At 38.3% G+C, this 20830-nt stretch overlaps 1 protein-coding gene across 5 annotated transcripts in view; it reads right to left on the reverse strand.

Moving 5' to 3' along the window:
• Window positions 1-20830, reverse strand: part of PARD3B (par-3 family cell polarity regulator beta) — a 402616-nt gene that overhangs the window by 246558 nt on the left and 135228 nt on the right. The gene's annotated exons all lie outside the window — the stretch shown is intronic.

The raw sequence follows: 20830 nt of genomic DNA on the forward strand, positions 1-20830 counted from the left end.
TTCTACTGGACTGGTAAAAGATATTTTTCAGCATCAGAATAGCTGTACATCTTCAGATATTTTTAATAACATGCAAGTGGATTCATGTTTAATTAGCACAGCACAAAGAAAAGCCATAACATAGTACAGCTTTTAGCAATTACATGACAGTTTCAGGAACCACAACAGCATTATTTCCCCCTCAACTACCAATGGATTTCTTGAATATTGTAGCGAGTTGTGATCTTGGCACTTAAAAGGATATTCTAAACCAATGGCATAAATAGATATCCTCCTGGGAATCCATCCGAAGCAAGGAATTATTCCCCCAAATTGTTTGTTAACAAGTCTCTGCTGAGGGTTATCTGATGATATCACAGCTGAACTGGTGGATAACACACCCTCTGTTGTTCAATGCAAAACCAGAGCTGGCTGAAACCCCCTTCCCCAGCAGGTCCAGCTACTCTGGGCGACTTTGCACTGAAGCAGATCAGGAGAAACTTCTGCAAGTAAAACACACCTTGCCAGTGCCAACCTGCAAAATGTTCTCCCTCACCCTTCCTGCTCGACCTACTCCCAGCTTATTTCATCTTAAACATTCAAAAATCTAGATGAGGAGCATTCTCTGAATGGAAAAAGCAATGCTCTGAGTCCTACACAAAGAGTAAATAAAATATTTATTATTAAGAGCAACAAGGATTACTTCTACACCTGGAGATCATAACTGTTACATATAATTTTGGTAACAGAACTTCAAGAGTTCTCTCATGAAAGATTTCTCTATCACTGAGGAAAAAAAAATCACTAGTTATAATAGTACTGGAGAGTTAACATCTTCCTTGGCAGTTGTTTTGCATGGGTGAAGGGAAGGAAGAGGTGCAGCTGGAGTGCCTAAGTGCTTCAATTTCTGAAGGCCTGAGAGAAAAAGAAAAATGGAAAAATTGCCTCATTTAAAAGTCTCCAGAAGTAGCTTTTCTGCACATAAAACTCTGGACTTAAGCCCAACATTTTTAAGAATTTCTAGGCTGAGGTGTGAGCAATGTCTTTTCCAAAACAGTAGAAAGCTGCTTTTAAAAGCATTGATAGTATATTGATAAATATTTGGATTTAGCACCTCTACTGGCCAAGAATCAATTCTTAAAATAAAAGGAAATGTTCCAATAAGGGTGACAAAAAAAAACCCAAACCAAACAACCCACACACCAACACCAACCAAAAAACTACTGGAAATGTAAGTAATATGGTTCATGTTCACAACTTTTAGGAGATGTCAGTACTGGAGTAACTATTGAAAGGATGGAGTAACTGGCCAGCCATATGGCCACTGGCACCTTTAAAACAGAGGATATGTTTATTAGCCCTCTCCCCATTCATCAGGCTGATTTTAATTGCCTATGAGCTCTCTGCCTGCACTGCCACACAGCTAGACACTACAGAGCAATATTAGGATGCTGTGCCTGAGTCAGTATTATTTGCATCTCAGAAAGATTATTAATTTGAACTAATGCATGCTTAGAGCATTTAATATATTTTGGCTGACCTGAGGCATGCTACTGTGTTAGGATATTAATATTTGTGTTTTATTTACCTTATGTTTTTATCATACTTTAATGGTATCTTAAGGAATGTTGCTAAATTTACTGTCCAGAAATACATGGGTGGCCTTTTATTTACAGAGAATATTTAGCAGTGCTATCAACAACATAGGGCAGTGAAGAAGTAGGTGTTTCCAAGCTAAAACTTGTGATTTTTTTTCTGTATCACCCATTTGGAAACAAAAATATGTGTTCAATGAGCGTACATAAACTTTGGACATTTTAGTTACTACATAAATTATTTGTAAGCAATTATTTCCATAGCAACAAGCATAATTTAAAAAGTGCACTATCATTAGCTCTACAAATGCACACTAATCCCTTCTCTTGGTTGGAAACTGCTATTGAGCAATTAATATTGCAAAACCAGGAAATAAATTAATGTTCCTACAAGAAAATCTACCAAATTTTCTCAGACCAAGGGAACATCAGCATGAAAGTAGTACTTAGAGGACATCTAAATCTTACCTAGACAGTCTAATGTGTGATGGAACATTACCATTTCCCCCACAAATAGCTAAATGTACAAGTGATACTTTAGCCTTGCACCTCTATTCCTTGCAATGAATCATTTATTGAAGTTACCTGTCTTTTTCATACACATTAAAATTATGAGTATCTTCACCACCACCAATGACAGTGGGAGTGAACATCAGTGGTTTCCAAAATTTAAAAATGACACTCATTTTCAAAGTTAAAAAAGGGGTCTTCATTAAAGATAGTAATGGATATTTTGCTGTTAATTCTCTTTATGAATGGAGCATATAATGAGATGCATTTAACAGGCTAAATTGGTCAACAGGAACCCATACATCAACTTATTCTGTAACAGCAAGGATAACCAAATTGTTACCATTCATTGGTCTGCTAAGTACCGCCCACAGCCTGCAAGAACCAAAATTAAGCTTTGTGTTGCATCAGAAATCTCTACTCACTGCTTTGGAAATTAAACAGTAACATCAGTAAGATGCTGTAACAATATAAAAACGCTCTTTCACTTTAGAAGTCACTGTCATAGCTATATTTAAGTCAAGAAGGTAAACACTGCAGTAACCAACACCAGATGAAACTCTGAAAAAGACAGAGCCGATCACATTGCCCAGATCTCAGATCTGCCTGTTTGTAACACACCACTAATCAGTGAGAGCCTGAGATAGTCCCTGCACCAGTAATCAGTGGATCACTCACATCCAAAGACCACTACAGTCAGGACCACCTGGCCCACCTTTCCTCCCAGCAGACAGAGCTGTGCCCTGGAATGCAAGGCCTGGCTGGGGCACAGCTCTGCTCCTCCTGCTCTGCGTTTGCCACTTGCAGTGCATTAAGTTTTCCTCAGTGTGCAGTGTGTGTTAGTAATTGCTAGTTATGTTACTACTATTCCTCATATGGGATTATCATAGTGAAGCAACAGCACTGATTAATCAATTAGCATGGATTCATTAGAGAAGAGATGAAAGATAGGGTAATGTAATTGTGTTTACTGAACAATGGATGACAGTGTGCTTAATGCTCAGGATTTCTAATAATACACAGTCACCTAGAATGATATATACATAACATTAGGAATATTTAGAACATCCTCACTGCAAAGCCAGACAGACAACAACCAGACTGTGACTCCATGTGAAAGTAATGCCAGGGCCTGAAGAATGCATAGAGGGGAGAGCACACAAGACAGATGGCACACTCACAGGAATATTTCACCTTTGACTACATCTTTGTAGAACAGCTACATCGCTTCCTATAATCCAGTATGCACAGGCACATCTGCACAATACAGTGGCCAAACAGTGTAAACCACCAAAAAACAGGTATCACAGAAACATTAGCCAAGACACCTTAAGCAGAAGAACATGAAAAAACCTGACAGAGCTCCCTTAACAAAGTGAACAGAAGCATACTAAGGTAACTGAGAAGCTTTTTCTCAAGATGTCCAAGGTGCACATCCCTTACTGTTTTTCCTTATCAACAGTTGAACACTGAATTTACATCAGCAACTAAAGAACAAGAACACCAAACTCCCAGACCCATCTCTCAATATCTGCTCGGTGCCATTTAGGTATTAATGCAATAGTCAAAGGCCCTCCTGTCTCATGGTGGTAGACAGACTGGCCAGCAATGCGTGTGGCTATCAAATGATGAGACAAGAATTAAATTCTTGAAAATGCGGTGCAAACAAGATGCTAAAACATAGCTTCTGCTGCACTCTGCCTGGAAGGAAAAAGACTAAAAAGGAATGTAGAAGGTTACAAGGGAAATGCTTTGCTAAAAACCTAAGGTAGAAAAAAATGCCCTCTATACTCCATGAAGTCAGAAGTCTTCACGTAAATCAAATACCAGGGTCCCAGGAGAGACCTAATCTATAGCATGACAAGGATCTGAATGCTCTCAGAGACCCACTCATCCAGTATTTTCCCAGGATGCTTCCACAATGTCCCATGGAATCACAGTTTGTGATCAGTGTAGAGCTTCCTCAGCTTGTAATGCAGCCCCCGAATACAAGGTACTAAGAATCACATTGCCTGTTTAGATCAAAGGCACTTGCATTCCTGCTGGGAGTTAAGTATTTCTCCTTAACTTTGTGGGCTGAAAATTTATTTGCTTTTCAAAAGGATCACACACTGAGTTTATGAAAAACTTACCAGTTTGTTTCAGACTAACAATGTGACTACTGACTAATAATTTGAGCATCGTCCTGTATACATCTTAATATTTAACCATTTTCTCCATACTTTTAGGGATGTTAGAACTCTCAACGAAAACTCCCCAACGCTGTAGCAAGGGAGCCATCATGATGGCCTGAGGAAAATACAACACAAATTTCTCTTGCCAGGTCTTTATTTGACAGGTAAGCCCTAGACTAGAGATACTCACAAATTTCTCTGTTGGCACGCTTTAAACCCAAATCTAAGAAAGAATTTGTCAGAGAAAAACCAGGCCATCAGTCTTGAGGATGTTTCTAAGGGACGATAAGAACATCTTAACCTACACAGCGTTAAACAAGTGAATAAGGGTTAAAATGTTGCCTGAATCTCTTCAAGGAATTGAGTTGCCTGCATCCAAGTGGGAGAAAACACACTGCCCTACATAAAGCCCTTGATCTTGATCACAATTCTCAATGGAAATTAAGGCAACTGCGTAGCATTTTAATTCTGTTGAACTGTATACAAAACCTTGTTTTAGGATCTGAAAGTACAGGCACAGTGTTACCCTGAATTTATGAGTGGATATTATTAATAAACCTGAGTTGGCTCCTGTGAGCCAAGACATTACTATCACTGGCTTATCTTAAACCTAGCAGGCAACTGAAACTGGAGGCAGACCACCTGAGAGTACATTGTTATTTCCAATAAATCCTTGTGAAGCATAATGGTATTTTCAACCTCTCCTAGGATTTTTAAAAGTCATCAGAAAATAACCTTTCATGAAATGATCTGGTTCTATGTTAATTATTAACTACATCTTGAAATAACAGCACTGGTTAATAACTAACTTGACAGCACTAAAAATTGCAGTGGATGAAAACTGGATTTATCACATGGTTGAAAGGAAGCTGGGTGAACAAAATAACTTAAGCAAAGATATATCAGCATATTTTCTGGGAATAAAATAGAACAGTAATAATAAAACCTTAGAGATGAATTAAGCTCAGGTCATTTTAAAGAGCAGAGTTTTACCTACTAACCAGATTATGACAGGCCTCCCAGAACCATTTTTTTTTTTAATCATTTGAAGAAAATAAGCAAACAATATCACGTGGGTAACTTCATTTTAACATTATAAAGATATATTTATCAACAAAAAAAGCATTTTTAAGGTTACAGGTGGATCTGGTGGCACTACAGTAGTTGATTAACAGCAGCATCTCTAATTGCAAGAACAAAGGTCAGAGAACACATTGGTGTTGCTTAGGTGAGAACAGCAGGTGATGAGGAGAAATGAGTCACTCTTCAGAAGACAGAAAACAGCATGAGTTATCAACTGTCCTATTTCTTACACGTGCTCCTGGACAAACATGCCTGTTTCCATTCCATGTCTGTTTCTTCGCTTTTGAGATAAATACAGGGAAAGCATATCACCAGAAATGCTGGTAATAAAAAGGTCTGCCAGCAGAAATTCCCAATTTTTGTTCATTCCTGTTTTAAAATAAATATTATCAGTTATATCAATGATTTCCTAGAAACAAAGTATCACACAGACGTGTGATATTAGTATATTTACTATATCAGTGTTTGCTGCAAAGTGGAAGGAAATAGATAACCTGTCTCCTTGTATGCTTTTACGGAGATTTATTGTTTCCTAACCTCTCCACACAAGGTGCTCAGGTTGGTTTCAGACACACAGAGAAACTACACTCTGAGACGAAACAGTTCCCTTGTCTTCAGTTCCTCAGAATTTAGAAACCAAAAGTAGGCACCAAATAGCAGAATGAATCAAGTATGGCTATCTAGGCCAAGGTCAGTTATGACAGAGCCAGGAACATGATAGGAGCAGGAAGGATGAAAAGGGTCAGCACAGCTGAGGTCTTTATGATGCTTCTCAGCTAAGACATGGGAACCTCGATTGATGTAAACACAGAAAATTTGAGCAGCCTGAAAAGTTAATGAAGTTTAATGTATGTGAATTATTTAAGCTTTAAAATTTCAGTACAATATGCTTAGATACAAAGCACAATGCAGTTTTAACTACCAGTTAAATAGTTCAAATACTACTACTTATGAAGAAATCCAGTGTTAATTATCCAGGTTATACTTACTCCACAGTATAACTTACTTTATTACATTATACGTACTCCACAACCAGAAATGCTGGGAGACTGGTGGCATGTTGGGGTAATGGGGTGGTAGTGGGTTTTGTAGATTTCTTTTTGTTGTGGTCGTTTGCCTCACTCCTTACGAAAACAAGATTACCTATGCCAAGTTCATTGAAATTTACCATTTAGAAAAGCAAATTTGTAAGTATTTTGTACGGTGAAGTTCCTTCCACTATCACAGAAAAGTAAAGTTTTTTCTGAGGATTTTATAATTGTATTAGAATAATCCAAAGCGCTGCAAGACTTTGCCTGCATCTTTCATACACTGACACTGCTAATTGCACATCACTGTAATGTGTTCTAGGTACTCACAAGTAAAGGTTTTATCTTTTCTTCTAGAACGAAAAGGTGACAAGAAACAGCTTCAGTGAGTTACTCTATGATGGAAAGAATTGGATAGACTTTCTAAAGAAAAGCCTCTCATTCAGAGAATACCAAATTCAAAAGAAACCAAACGAAGCACTCACTGCTTTCTGCTGAAAATAAGCTTAACAGCCCAGGACCTGATGCATCCTGCAGGCAAGAGCAATACATCTTAGACAAAAGTTGCTCTCAGAAGAAAAGAAGATCATAGAGGGAATGGCATTTTTTCAAGTATCTGTGCGTAATCTCATGCAGGGCTTTAAATTTCAACAACAAAAAAAGCATAGTGATTTAGGCTTAATATTTTAATAGGAACTACTGGATACATGAAACAAAACAGAGGAATAATGGGATAATACTGATCTGTGTTTCTAAACAGATGCACTGCTGCATTTTAAGCTACTCAGTTTCTGCAATACACATTCACTCCTGTGCAATGGTAATGGAGCGATCAAGCCTGAAGATCACAAATACAGGGGCCTGGGAAGCTGAATTGCAGCTCAAAAACTAGTCTGAACAGTTTCCTCAAGCATGAACTGCCTACAGCACAGTGTCATGCGCACAGAAGTAGTCCAGGTTCTGAGAGGACAGAGATGAGGTTTTCTATTTGCTATATCCTCTCCCAGCAAATCAGTCTTTCCTGTTTAAATGGTCATAAATTTCAATAAAGACAAGTTTAGTTAGTAAACTTTCACTGGAACTTAAAATGGGAACCCAACTAGAACAATTTCAGGGATAACTACACTTGATCTGGACTGAAGATTTGTTTGTGTCCTTCGTGCAAAGTATCCCCATGGCTGTATCCAATTCCAACACCTACAAGCACCCTCAAGTCTGGAAAACACAAATGGAATGAGAGAAGAAGCTGAATGCAAACTGAAATAAAGTTTGAACAGTTTGGGTTTGTTTGTTTGTTTTTTTTCCTCCTCAAGCCTGAACTGCCTTACACACTTGTAACAATTAAAAAGGAACTGTTTACCATACAAAAGCAAATATTATTTCTGTTGTTATGGTTATCTGGATATCTGATAGCCTCAGGCAACCCAAAGGGGCCCCAACAGCAACAGCTCAACTTAAAAGTCAAAGGGCAGACACCTTTGAAGTGAGAGATGACACAGAAACAGCAGCAGACCTTGAAGTTTGGTCTGATGAACACTTCAGAGTAAATCTCATTCATCCTCACAGTCCTCTTGAAGGCAAAACAGGCACATTTGATCACCAGTGATGCTAAATGCCAGAAAACCTAACCGCAAAACACTCTTCCCACAAACCCCTCATCTAGGGAAACAGCAAAGGCTAGCAACAGTTTGGTTCACAGAGGTTCACAGTTCTGGCAAATGGTACTGGGGAATTATTATTGAAGTTGTTAATACCTGTTACCTAATTACCTTTTATTTTATTCTCTGGCAAACATGAGTGACAGAGAACCTCTCAAGGAAAATATTATCTGTGTCTAGTTAAGAAGATCCTGTAGATTCTTTAGCATCCAGGCTGAACAGGCATAGAAGTTTTTTAGATATGAGTATGTGAAGACTACTGCTCATAAGCCTGTTCCAACCAATGGTAAGGACAAAACTGGACTACCAGTTCCGCATTTGGCTTGATTTTTAGAGCCCTACAACACAACTGAGGACACAGATAAGGTACTGGATTGAAAATAAATGCTGGGTTCTAGAAGCAGGTAGCTGGAAGCCTGCAGTTGTGTCTCCCAGGTCTTTACTTGTATTCTGCACCAGTGATGATACTGCCTGGCACAGGAACAAGAAAATGGCAACTACCTTTTTGCTGGGAAAGGGGAATACAAACCACCACTCCATGGGTAAGACTGTGGTCTCAGGAAGGGACCTCACCCTCCCACTTTAGAGAAATCATGCGTTTTTGTGCAATTGCTGCATCTCAACAGTAAGGAGGTGCATTAATGTGGATAAAAGGTGTCCAAAGGGGTGTAAAAGCTGTTTTGCGTTACACGTTTTCAAAGCTGCGCGAGGGACAAAGACTTGTCACTCCCCTTTAAACCAGAGGTTAACAGTGATTGTGCACCCAAGAACTGTAACAGTGAGAGCATATTTGCCACTGGCATTTTTTATTGTATTGATGTAGACAACGACTTCAATTTGTGGTCAACAGACCTCTAAATTCCTTGACTACTTTTAGAATATCATAAAAAGAAACTGTGAAGATCTAGCATAAGCTATGTCTTTATTGGAAAATTTCTGGGAGCCTACAAACCAAAACCAGTGAAGTTATAAACCCTACTTCAGATTATAAATTGGTTGGCATTTCTGACACTGGCAAAGACAATTACTTCTTGGGTGTTGTTTTTTAGTGAAAGAACAGACAATTCTTGATTTTTTGTTTTTCAGAGATAAAAATGAAATATACTGAGAACTGCTGCTGTTTTTCCTCCTGGATTCACTTCAGATTTATTTATAACAAGGCTTTCTACCTCTACCTGCAAATGTCACACTTGAGCTAGTGACTTTTATACAGTTTCTTGGTTTAATAACTATGGTAGATATAGCACATGTTCTGCGCCTGCCCCTCTCTGAAAATAAACAAAACCTAATCAGGTCTAAAAACTAGCTTACATCTCACTGTTCAAAGCAAATAGAAAGAGTTGGGCACAGATAACCTAATTTTCACCTGTTTCTGCTTACTGCATATACACTAACTCAATTTAGATTGATCTGCTAATGTTTGCAGACTTACTGCAGTGGCACAAGGGTACTACATTCATTCAGCTTATTTTTAAAAAAGACAAACCAAGATGAAATGTTGTTCATACTCCTTTTTAATTTTATCTTAGCTCTTTGTTTATCTCTTCACTTCAAAGCACTTCCAATATGAGGCACAGTTTCAGTGTGACAACTTTGTAAAATTAAAATAGAAAAAATGTGCCAGCATCAATCTGCTTTACATTGGAAAGCACAACAGCCTTGAGACAGAAATGACGACTTATGAGAACAAGCTATAATGAACCCAGAAGTGCTATCTGCAGTAGGAAAAATATGTTAGACTGAAGGCTGAACACTCTTGAAACAATTTGTCTTCTTCAATAGGAGCCTCCCATTCCCCAGTTGCAGCATATGCAGCATACAGTCATCTCTGACTGCAAAAGCAAGGGAAAATTATCAATATGAATCCCCCCAATCCTGCTGGTTAGCATTTCTTATTTGAATTGCAGCTACTTCAAGTCCAAATTTTAAAACAAATACAGCACAGAATAAAGCTGAGTCTGCCAGAAGCATCCCCCACCCATGGCCTGTCAGTGGCTGGGCAGGAAGGCAGGACACCACCCTGGCAGCAGGAACCCTGGAGGACCACCCCTTACAAGACAGGGGCAGGTGAGCCAGCCAGGGCACAGGGCTGGAGGGTGAGAGCAGGGGCTGGACAGCAGCTGCAGACACGAGGCTCTCAGAAAGGCCCCCAGGGTAGGGTCAGCCCGTCTGTGGTGACCCCCAGGAACAGGGCAGGAAACTGCCCGGTGCCCAGCATGACACCAAACCTGCCAGCTGGATCCCCAATTCCCCACTTCAAAAAGCCCAAATCTCAGGGCAGGATGAGCACCTTAGTCAATGTGGTCCTGGTTAAGAGGGAGGTTAGAGAGGGTTAAGGGTCTGATTCCAACAGTACCAGTCAATGTCCATGGTATATGCCCAGGCAGACAAACCCTTCTCAAATTTCAGTATTGCTGGAAGTTTTAGTCTCTAGTGAGCTGTATTCTCAAACTCCTTTGCATCCTTTCATTACCTGTGAACTGCAACATATTCATCCCATTGCTGTTCTTTTCACAACAATGTACCCAAGGAACAAACCCAATTCTCTTCAAAATCCTCTTAACAAAGGGCACCGCATGAATATATATGCTACATATGCACAGACAGCATTAGTGGGTAGCATTACCTTATATGGTTTTCCAAAGACATGCTTTCCCACTAAAAAGAGCTTCTAGTAGGCTCTCCTAGAAGGCTGAGAAATTGTCCTTGAAATTTTTTTTTGCCTTCAAGAGCTGGTGAAAGACATGAACTTCCTTTCTAACTTCATTGTGTACCATTTTAACTTGATAAGCTTCATCAAAAGCCTAGAATATTTAAATTACTTAAAAAGCAAAATAAACCTGTTATAAATTGCATATATCAAACCAAAAAGTATTTTCTCATTTGATTCTTGCAGTCCAAACTAAATAGAGTTGACAACCAGCCCTAAATGTGCACATTTGGTTGTTATAGGATAAATACTAGCAGCAGTGGAACAGAAAGCTAGACCTGAAGTAGTCTTACTTACTAAATAAATAATAAAGAAGTATTTTTGTGATAGTCAACATCATAATTATATGAATATGTAATAGTATGTAATGAATTCTAAATATTGAATAATTTTCACAAAAATTAAATCAACATAAACCTAGAATATGCATGTTAGACTGAACCTTAACAGGTAACCAACATAAGACACTAGAAGTGTCTGATTAGGATTAAAGTAATTTTAACAGAATTAACATCAATAGTTTGATGTTTTAGACACTTGTATGGTATTATAAATACATATAATTGGCAGCAGATTAATTTCCCAAAAGTGTTATAATCTTTTGGTATACTGCCAACATTATTTTTAAAAATTATTTTATTTATGAACGCATGCATCTGGTTCAAATGAACTAACTTTACCTGGTAATATCAGTATTTGTATGACTGGTGACATTAACACAATAGTATCATCAACATGCCTCTCAAAACAGCCTTTTGAAAGTGACAACTACACACAAGCTAGACATTGAAAGGTAAAGAGGCAGAAAATCACAGCCGGGCATTAAGCAATCATCTGGTTCAGTGTTTTGTAAACTCAAGGAGTGCTTTGTTATTATTAACATGGTAATCCCTAATCTAATAGTATTTCTTCTGTTGGCAATTCCTTACTATGTTCTGAGATGCTTCAAAGAGAAGAAACATATACCAGAGATTCTCTTCTGTGCATTAACTAGACTATCAATTTGACCATTGCATCCTGGTTATCAATTTGTGGATTTGTCTATGAACAGCAATCCAATTTTCCTTCTCTTCTGCACGAGGGGATGGAGCATTTTCTCATGCTTAACCACAGGGAATCAAAGATAGACAGAATGGCCTGAAGACTGAAGTGGAATTGACTTTTTACCCCAAGTTAATCAGGTCATTTAGAAGTTTAGAGGGCAATTATCAAATAATAAAGACATTGTGTAAAAACTTTTCTAGCCCGTTCTGATTCTCTGTACTCTCCTGAACCTCCTTGGCAGGGACTTGACAAGAACTTATAGCAGTTTGCATTTTTTCCACAAGAAGCAAAACATTCTCATTTTAGGTGTTCTTACCACCATAGAGCAGACCACTTCAGTCATCACCGTTTTCAGGATACCTTTTGTAGAATATTTTTCCCTCAGATGCACAACATTACTGAATTCACTTTCTCCAGCAGAACTCTGAGAAGGTCCAAGGCGGCACAGAGTATGCACACAGGAAATGCTGGTCTTTGTGCCAGAGAATCGTCACCAATATCATTACTTTAAAAACCCCCACATCTTTGCAGAGGCACACAGCAACATCTGATACCTCAGATGCAGATGCTTCGCAGATCTGAGGAAAATATTCACATTCTTTTAAGCCAAATAAACAGTTATGACTGTACTCTTTGGTTGAAAAGAATACCACTACGGGAACTTCTGAGCAACAAACACATTTGTCAGTAAGAAGTGCAGTATTTCACAGCCTTAATTTATTTTTAAGATGAAACATTCATATTTTGGCTATGCCTTTTAGAACCAAAATGAAGGGGATATATTTCTTCCTCCTGATAAAGAGATTTTTTCCTTCTTTGTGGCTTAAAATCCATTTAATCTGTGTTTTTTTGTTGCCTGGCATCTCCTCCTTTTATCATGCTTGCAATTTCTCATAGAAGTGTTTCATAAAATTCTCCTTGGAATACGTCTCTTCTGCATCAGAAACAAAATGCATTTGGGCTTTTAAGGAAAGTGTCAAAAGATGAGGCAGTGAAGACTAACTGGTCCTTGCTCAGTAGTGCTGCTTGCAGAACTCACTTTACCCCAAAACAATGTATTTCTGTTTGATTCTCATTCTGCTGCTTGAAGGACAGAAAAATTTATGCAGACCATAAAAGAAAGGGAGGTGTGGGGGTGGAAGTGAACACCACATCTGAGGAACCTTCACCACATTCCTCAGACTGACATGAGGCCAGCTGAAAAGAAGGGGTTTCCTTTTGTTTCTCTAAAGCTGACAGATGTACTATGAAATTGATTGTACTTGGTAATTCCAAAAAGCAGAAAGGAAAAGGAGGAGGCCAATTTATCTCCACAGGTGTTAAACATATAATCATCTCTGATGCACCGCTATTAGGTCAATTGAGCAAGCACGCTACAAGAAACAGCAGCTCTTTTATTTAAGGTCCAAGTTCATGTCACTCTAAGACAGCTGCTAAATAGGCAACAGCATGAATGCAACACAGAGAGCAATCCTGCTAACTCCATGGTACCGTGATGTGCTCTCAAAGGCACCACGAGGTGCTTCAGTGCAGCCACGGTACAGTTCAAATACAGCAACTATGGTACTTCAGCATCCCTTGGCACTGACACGAAGAAGGAAGCTTTTTACTTCAGTTTTAGAGAGGAGCTTGAGAAACCACATTGAAACCTATACTAAATCAAGGTTTAAACCAAGGTGAATTAAAGACAAAACTTATTGTTACTAGTACTTTAATGCAGACAACTAATTTTTAAAAAAGCACAGGCCACTACTCAACTTGATCATCAAGGAAAAAAATACCAAAAAATCTTACAGAAGCAGCCGTTCCTATAAGGTCTTTCTCAGGGGATAAGTGATTTTCTTTTCCCTCCCTTATGATACTGCTTGGAATGTGTAATACTTTGAACCGGCAAATACGGTTTTTTAGGATCTGAAATACATAATAAGAACAACTGTGCCATATCAAATCACAGGTCCATCTCTGAATGCCAGTGTGCCTCACAAACTGCTAATTATTGTCCCTCATAGTACAGAAAAACAGTGACAACAATTTGCTCTTGCATCAAGACAGTTTAGAATAACTCTAGTCACTGTCTTTAAACTGAAGATTTGCATATTGACTAAGTTGTTTATTTCTTAGGTTTTATTTACTTAAAGTTACTTCAGAGAAGTTGTACTGTTCATGTTACAACAAAAGGTCATATTAGACTTACAGGCCAGAAGAAACCATCACAATTACTAACAAAAACCAAAGGTGGGATGTTTGTTCAAAATCCTGAAGCTCATTGCATCCATTTTACTCTATATTCACAGTGGTCTCATTTTATTATTCCCAACTCCAACACATCAAACACCTGCAACACCAAAAGCATGCAGTATACAGAAGTACTAAAATATTCCTCCCCTCATTCCAGGTACCAGCGTCAGTTGTTTCACGGGGATGGAGTAAATCAGGACTTGCTGCCATAAAAAACCCACCAACCGAATGTGCAAGTTTCAAAGAGCACCATGTTATTGTAACTCAAAAACCTGTAAATCCAGATTAGTTGAGACACCAACTACACAGGAGAAGAACAAATCTCCAGTTTCCAGCAGATTGGGTAATTTAATGTTGAATGGGCCTTGCCTAACAAAATAAACCAAAAAAAATTGCACCTCCTTAGAATATGAATAACTGTCGATCCTGTGAGAGAAGCAAAGCCACAGATCTCACTTTTGGAGAGAGACAAATATTAACCAGAACAAGAGCAGAGCCTCATATATCAGTGCACTGCAAGATGACATATTAAAAAATCCAAAATGAGGGTTTTTCCTAATATCACAGCAGCATTTTGGTCTAAGTTAGTATCAAAGATCTCTGCCATTATTCCTAGAGAATTATGCCTACTAGACTTCTACATGTAAGAAACATGTTACTTAGTACTAAGCATTTCAGTAGGACACTGACTGAGAACCTCTTTTCTTTCATCTAAATGTTTCTAGAGCTTGACGGTAAATGATATGCATGAGCCATGTTGACTGTCATCTTCCACTTTTGACTGTCAGACATAGAAGTAACTTGCTAATGTTTCATTCCAATTTCAGCACCATGAGCCTGTTGCATAAGCTGCCTGCTAAAAGCTGTTCCAGATGGAATGACAGTATTTTGTAGGACCCCAAAGACGTAGCTATAGAGATGAATATGTCAACAGCATTGACAGCATGACCTTTTTTCCTTTTTTTTTTTGTCAGTGGTTCTTATTTCCACCCTATAGTTTTTCCCCATTCCTTATAAGCTAGGCCATGCAGGAAAAAGGAAGAATTTCAAGTCCCTCAGCCATCTTCCTGCAATCACATACACCTGAGTGCACAAGGCAGAGGACAAATGAGGAAGGTTTATAAACAGTAAGGTATGTTCAAAGTTACAGCCAAGGCCCAAAATTTATTTTAAAGAGGAAACAAAACCCAGTCTCCTACTAACAAGCTCCAGAATGATGCAGAGCTTTGATGATTTTCATTAGAGATACTTTCCCTCATGAATAGTCAGTAAAATGCCGGTACTCCTCTCATTAGAATCAGGCTTTAGAAAACAACTTGTTAACAATGAATAACAACTTCTACTGATTGTACCATTTTCACTGATAATTTATATACTATATTAACATCAAAGAGCATTCATTATTAGCTCTTATTAAAATAAATCACAAAAAGTCTACTTATCTTTCTCAAATAAAAATATGTAAATTACACCCACCGCTCATCTTAAACAATACAGGTAAAACAAAACACTTTTTCTGATATGTAGGCTGTTCAAGGAACACAAAGAGGACTTTTCCACACACATAGACACACACACTTCTTTGCACCCTCAAAAGAGCAAATTACCACAGGGCACTTCTGTCCTTTTTCAGATGAACAATTCAGTATTCTGAAGTATTACAAACATTTAATTTACATTTCTTAGTTTTTCCTCTACAATATAATTTCTTTTTGACACAGAGTGCCACAGCACACAGTACAAGGAAGAGGAAAAAAAAGCCGTGCAGGGTTGAAAGGCAACAGAAAGAATGGAGAAGGAATGGCTTTTGTTATTTCGACAGCCCTCAGCTCGCTGCAGAGTTGGATTTATAATAGGTTCTTTAAGAGCAGTAGTTTTCCATGGTGTAAGAGTGCCACACAGCTCTGGTTCCTGCAGTGCCTCACACCAACAACTTCAAAACCAACTCACTGCAGATGTCCCTATGATCATCTAATCAGACATCAAAAGCAATACACTGACAAGCTGCTGCGCTGATTAGGAGTGTTCTATATATGCTGCACAGTGCAAACAGACACAGAGTAGTTGCTTTAAAAATGGATTCACCCACATCAGAATTCCCTTTTAAAAAACTCAAACTGTTTGGAACTCCCCAGCTGAATGACAGAAAATCCTTTTAAAGCTCCCCAGATCTTCTGTTCAGTTCCACACTGCAGTATTTCAAGAGCAAGAGTTAAATTATTGATAGGGAAACCTTTATCAGGGAAAAAAAAAAAAAAGTGGCTTCCAGAATTTAAAAACTTTGCTATTCTGAATGACAGCCTGAGACCACACCACATCAGGGAAGCAGTCTTGCCTTTACCCTACAACACACATGGTAATATCTAAGATGTATTTCCACATCTACTTTGATGTCTAATTATTATATGTCAACAAGCATGGATTTAAAGCATTACAAGTGCACCATCCTTCCAGCACTGCTAGTTCCTGAAAAATTACAGTGTTCTCCCAATATCTTATTTCCTTCTCAGAGCCCACCTCCTGCAATATTTAAAGAGGGCTTTTAAGAAAGATGAGGACAGACTTTCCAGTGGGGCCTGTTGTGATAGGGCAATGGGTAATGGTTTCAAAACAAAAGAGGGCAGATTTAGGCAAGATACAAGGAAGAAGTTTTTTACAGTGCAGACGGTGAAACACTGGTTGCCCAGAGAGGTGGGAGATGCCCCATCCCTGGAAACATTCAAGGTCAGGCTAGATGGGTTCAAACTGCAAGAGGGAAAATTTAGGTTAGACAGGAAGAAGAAATTCTTCAGTGTGCGGGTGGTGAGACACTGAAACAGGTTGGCCAGAGAAGTTGTGGATGCCCCATCCCTGGAGATGTTCAAGGTTGAATGAGGCTCTGAGCAACCTAATCTAATGGAAAATGTTCCTGCTTACTGCAGGAGGGCTGAAAACAGATGACCCTCAAAGGTCCCTTCCAACCAAACTGTTCTATGATTCTATCTCATAGCTTTGGGAGAATTTCAAATTGAAACTCTAACACATGCAGAAAGTAAAATACCTGACCTAGTCCAGTGAACATAGTGGACAAAAGTTCTACCTTTCAGAATGAAGGCAATACAATCCTTATGGCAGTGCAGTCTTTTAACTCAAGTCTTAGCAGAAGCTAAGCTATAAACCCAAGCTATAAACTCTATAGAATTATTCCACCACTGTGCCAAAACATGCCCTACTTTTGAATAGCATAATTAGATTAACTAATATTTCTGCTTTTTTCTTAAAATAAAATACCCAAGCACTTTGAAAGTACTACTCAATCTTTATCTCACAGCCAAACTCTGCAGCATACCTTTATGCTTACATATGTAGATAATACAGTACAGAAAAGGAACAAATCATGGAGTTGCATCCTTACCCATGTGGACATTATGCTAATTCACAGACTCTTAATCAGGAAGGCTAATATATCACAAGCACAATTAACAGCCAGAAGAACTAAGAGGAGGTTTTGACCCTTTTTAACAAGGGCTTCAGACATAAAAATGTTCTGATTATATACGAACCTTATTCAAAATTGCAAATTACATGTCCACAATGCATAAAATACAGTCAATTTCAAGCCACGTCTAGGCAAAAATTGAAATTGTATTGAGCCACTGGAGTAGCTCTTCAATTGATCCAGCATCTCATTGTATCTTTAAATATGGATAAATACAATTTAATCAGCCAGTCTCATTGATTAACTCCAAGATAACCTAAGTATTTATTCAGAAAACATGCAGGTATAAAAGAAAGTCATGCAGAACACAGCATACCCATAATAATCAGCAAGTTAACAAGAGGGGGAGAAACTTTAGTCCCACCATAATTAATGTAAAATTCCCATCATCTCAAATAGGATCACAATCCTCCACCTCAAACTCATGATCAAGTCTTACAATAGTAGGTATGTCTGTCCCTGGGCAAAAAGAAAGAAAAGTAGAAGTCACAGTTCCAGAAAAAAAAGTTCAGGTGTTTTAATTATACATTAGCAATTACTACCTGGATGAACTGGACTGAGCAGAAGCAGCAAAATGTATTCTATTCCCTAAAAACTTCAAAAAACCAGGGTTCTGTGATTCTAACTAGGCAGCTAAACAGCTGCCTTCATAAAATAAAAAATTCACTAACAAATACTTTTTCTTCAATAACAAATTCAGATGTTTGTTATCCCTATTTCCCCTGATTACAGTCTCTAAATTTTTCAGTGGCAGCTATCACAATAAGGAAAGAGAGGCTTGGATGAAAAAAGAAACTCAAATTTTGTACCATCTGTTAAATGACTTCCAGTCTGAGAGAACAGATGCTGGACTTCACTATCAGTTTTTGATTGATCTAGAAGTATTTTGTTAATTGGGGTTAAAACTACAGCTAAGACAGAATAGGTGTCAGGGAAAATATGAAAGAATAGACCAAATTCTTCTCAAACTACCTGGTCACTCAGAAAAGGTTTTGTTATTTTAGCAATCATTACATGGCATTAAAAAAACAAAACACCTTTCTTTGAATAAACAGGACAGCATCTGAAAAACAGAATGCACGCTCTGCTTAACGCCATAAATACTGTGAACAACACAAATGGATCACCAGAGTTCAACCAGTTCACCTGAATGGGATAGCAATGTTCTTCTCTTATATTACTGCATGTTTGCTGTTTTATTTCATGCATTACTTATCTCACACCTGAACTGCACTTTCCTAGAGGTAAGTCAGTGCTGTCTTCAGAAAACCACATGGCAGTCACCGCTCAAAAATCTGATCAGCTACTGGTGTATCCGTACACGCTGTACGACAGCACAGCACCCAACTACAGGTATTTCTACACAGACCTGAACTGCCAGTTCCACAGTGTGCCAAACACCAAAGTACCACAAGTGCCAGAACAGTTAAGCTAATTATGAAAGTCAGTTTCAATTACAAAATAATTGCTAAGATAATTGTGGCATAAATACAGAGACTTAATTTTCACTACATGCACTGAAAAATGTTTCATCTACCAACAGCTCTGGGTTTTCTATCTTGCATGTGACCGCAAGGAAGCGGTTTAATGTGAAAAAACCACTGTTCTGTGACAAAGGAAATGCAGTAGTAATTTTAAATTTCCAGCAGCAATGTACAGAACAAATGAATTTTCTCTAAATACTGCTTTAACAGTTGCGTGAAACAGCATAGCTATATTCAAAAAGCAGGGTTCACTAGTTTGTGCCATGTTTTTTCATTTGTCAGATATTGATTTTTCTCTATGTTTTAAAACAATCTGTAGCTAATATAACCTATGTTATTTAAGCTTTCTGTGCTTCCCAGAACATTATGCCAAAGCATATTTCTGTATGATTGACGATCAGAGTTTTAGAAATGGTACTGTTGCAAAAATAAGAGCTGGTGTAATGTATTTTGCTGTAACTGATTTTCACTTAAAAAAAACAAAACACCAACCCAATAAAAAACCAAACCCCAAAAAACTTTCAACCTTCTGGGCCTTTCCTCCCAGCCCTTATATGATATGTAAAAAAGAAAAAAAGTTCTTCTCCACCCCTGCTACGTGTCCAGCTTTGACTGTCACCCCTACAGCTGATAGAGGGACGCTCTGTATTTTAGACATAGAGAATTCCTTTAGGCCTAGAGGATTCCTGTGTACTGATGCAAGTCAGTGAAGCATGGTGAGGTTTTAACCTCCAAGTATTACTGCAATTCTCGTGTAATGGCATAAAATGCACTTGTCACCACTAAAATTATACTGAAAAAACCAACTCAACAAAACGCTATCTTTCTCTCCTCGATGGTCAAATATAAAGCATTCAAAACATGTCCTGGAATGAAACAGATTTCACTTATTTTCCCACTTTTTTTCCATTTTGATGGTTATAAAATACCACAGTATCACATACTGAAATACTACACATTTCTCAACTTTGTAAAGCATGTATGATCTGCACTGTTAACCAAGTATTCTTTGTACTTCCATTTATCAGACTAAGTCAGTATTTCATTAATATGTAAATGCTTGCAGTAAACATCATGAAAAACCTCTCAGCTCAAACAAATCTGACAAATGATGCAGGACTTTGACAAAGTTCAGCCCCCTTTAACATCATAATGTACTGGAGAGTCACTAGGACTATTAAAATTGCACCACTTAGCAAATAACACAAGCCATTGTAAAAGGAAGTGCATGCAAAAAATGTAGGTGCACGTGCATTTGGCCATGCAAAGAGAAGCAATGAACAGCCAACTAAAATCCTGTGTTGGCCTTCAGAATCACAATGTTAGACAGACCCACATAACATCATTAATGTGCAAGTCAACTGACTTTGTATTTATTTTTGTATTTATTGCCTTTGTTCACATGAACTTAACTGGAAATATTGTCTTTCATATACCTTCAGCTGAAAGGTTCCCACCTCCAGCACATATCCCTGAGCTCCAGTTCTCTCCTCCTACTCCCTAATGTGCCGATACAGCCATTTGTGGCACCCTGCTATAAACTAGTTGTGATCTATGCTGAAATATCCCTCTTGCACCAAATGAAGAGACTGGGGGGTTCTGAGTCTTTTTGGTTTTGTTTTGAAACAAAACAGTGACAGATTGCTTTGCACAGCTGGGCACAGGGAGTCAACTACAACACTGTATAGAGAAGCTAAAGGGGAAAAACATAAATTTCACAAGCAAATGAAAGCAGCACCATTCATTTAAGCCAGCATTTATGTGGGCTTAAGTAGAGCAGTAGACTCACCAGAGTTTTCTAGGTAAACACCAAAAAATAGCTCTATTCTGCCTGATACACTTATATGTC

Source organism: Myiozetetes cayanensis, unplaced genomic scaffold (genome assembly GCF_022539395.1).
Source record: "Myiozetetes cayanensis isolate MyiCay16 unplaced genomic scaffold, myiCay2020 scf9, whole genome shotgun sequence".
In the NCBI taxonomy this organism is placed as follows: domain Eukaryota; kingdom Metazoa; phylum Chordata; class Aves; order Passeriformes; family Tyrannidae; genus Myiozetetes; species Myiozetetes cayanensis.